The sequence below is a fragment of the Triticum dicoccoides genome, chromosome 2B (genome assembly GCF_002162155.2).
Source record: "Triticum dicoccoides isolate Atlit2015 ecotype Zavitan chromosome 2B, WEW_v2.0, whole genome shotgun sequence".
NCBI lineage: Eukaryota > Viridiplantae > Streptophyta > Magnoliopsida > Poales > Poaceae > Triticum > Triticum dicoccoides.
The window spans coordinates 772,475,689-772,477,621 of NC_041383.1; the positions used below are offsets into that span (position 1 = coordinate 772,475,689).

General features: G+C 45.6%; 1 pseudogene; it reads left to right on the forward strand.

Annotated features, from left to right (window-relative positions):
• Positions 1–370: 370 nt before the first annotated feature.
• On the forward strand, positions 371–884 carry LOC119368719 (annotated as a pseudogene).
• Positions 885–1,933: the final 1,049 nt, after the last annotated feature.

A 1,933-nucleotide genomic window follows, 5' to 3' on the forward strand; every position in this document is an offset into this window, starting at 1 on the left:
GAATTTGAAAGTAGTAAGAAAGTTTTTAGAAATTTTGTTGGGTCTATTTCCTTGATCTAACGACTATTTATAGAGAAAACATGTGGACTTGCACGCTGAGAAAAAAGAGCCACTAAAATGAAAATGAAGAACTATTGTGTTTCTTTCTTGATGAAAATACAATACTACTAATTTTACTCAGTAAATCTTGTCACATCTTTTTTATGGAAAAAGCTTTGGCACACTCTTCTTCCATTGCTCGTATCTATTTCTCTTCCTGCTGGTTTGGTCTGCTGAAAACAAAACAAGACGAGACGTGGTGGGCAGATACCTGCACTGGGACGTCGACAGCGAAAGGTGCGGCGCGAGCAAGCAAAGGTGGATCCGGAAACACTGAAAACCAACACCCACGGCCGCCTGTTTTGCTGCGGTAACTTCGCAAGTCCACTACTACTATACACAAGGATCACAAGTCAACATCCTCTCCACGAGCGCAGCAAGGAGTGTGAGAACTGAGAAGAGATGGCTGCTCCGGCGAAGGCGTCATGGACGGTGGCGATGAGCGTGGGCGCGGTGGAGGCGCTCAAGGACCAGGTCGGGCTCTGCCGCTGGAACTACGCCCTCAGGTCCATCCACTGTGCAGCCAAGGCCAACGTCCGCGGCGGCGTCTCGCAGGGCACCAAACAGCTTCTGGCTTCCGCGGCGGCCCTGGTGCTGAGAAGGCTGAGGAGGCGCTGAGGACGGTCATGTACCTCAGCTGCTGGGAGCCCAATTAGTATTAGTACTTAGTAGCATCCAGCCATGGCCTCAGATCAGATTTGGCCGGTTTCCCTGATCGGTTGTAAAGATACCACGATGATGATGATGAAATTTCGGCTACGAGTTTATATCACCCTCCTTGTCCATCCATGTGCTTCTGCGACTATTGTTTGAATGGCCAAAGGCTGTGTTTGTCAAGAGAGGAACAACGTTCAGAGTCAGACGGGGAAAGCAACTCAGCAGAGCGAGGCATACAGAAAACAGAGGAACTTCATTCAGGTACTGTATCGATTACCAAACAGCCCAACTCTGAACAAAGGGCAAAACAGGGGGAAAGAGAAAATGATTTCACATCTTCTGTGATCAAATTCGAACACCTACATCTCGCTGCAATGGATGCTACTAATAGGACTAACCTGTTCTGAATTTCTTTGCTCTGCACTCTACTGAACCGACGGCACGATACCAAGTTAAACTAAAAGCATGATCAGAGATTCAGAGTGATGATGTTATTAATAAGACAACATTAATAAGTTAGTGATGACATAGTGGGACACAACGCAGTCCCGTTTGCAACATTAATAAGTTAGTGATGATCAGAGTGAATTTATGGGAATTGTTGAATGCCTGCTGATGCTTCGGCTCGCTTGCTGCTCGTAAGAACTGAATTCTGTGACGCAAACAGAGATTTAGAAATGATGATTCATTTCTGTGCTACTGATTTGATTTTCACTAGGTTCTTGAACTAAATGTTGCAAGCTGTTTTTGAGAAAAATGAAATATGAGTTGCTGTCCATTTGTACCAAACAAGATGAGGATGTAGAGCGATGCTTCTTTGTGTTAGAGCATCTCTAGCAGACCCCTTATATCACGCACATTTAAAGTGAGTTTAAGTAGAGAGTCGTTGTCCATGGGTTGTTGGCCTGATACTCTGGTCTTTCGTGTTGCTGGTCTTATGTGGTTCTGTTTGCGACTCTGCCTGGTGGCTTTATTTATAAAGTTGGGCGCATGCCTCTCCTCTAAAAAAGTGAGTATAAGGGCCACGGAAAACGTGTTTTGAGAGCTGGTGCGGGCTGCGGCTGAACAGACCCCGCAAGGCCGAACGGTAAAACAGAATAATCACCGGCCCTCAAATCGGAAAAACAAATTAGACAATTTGACCGCAATTCCGATAAATGGCTAGAAATTTGAATAT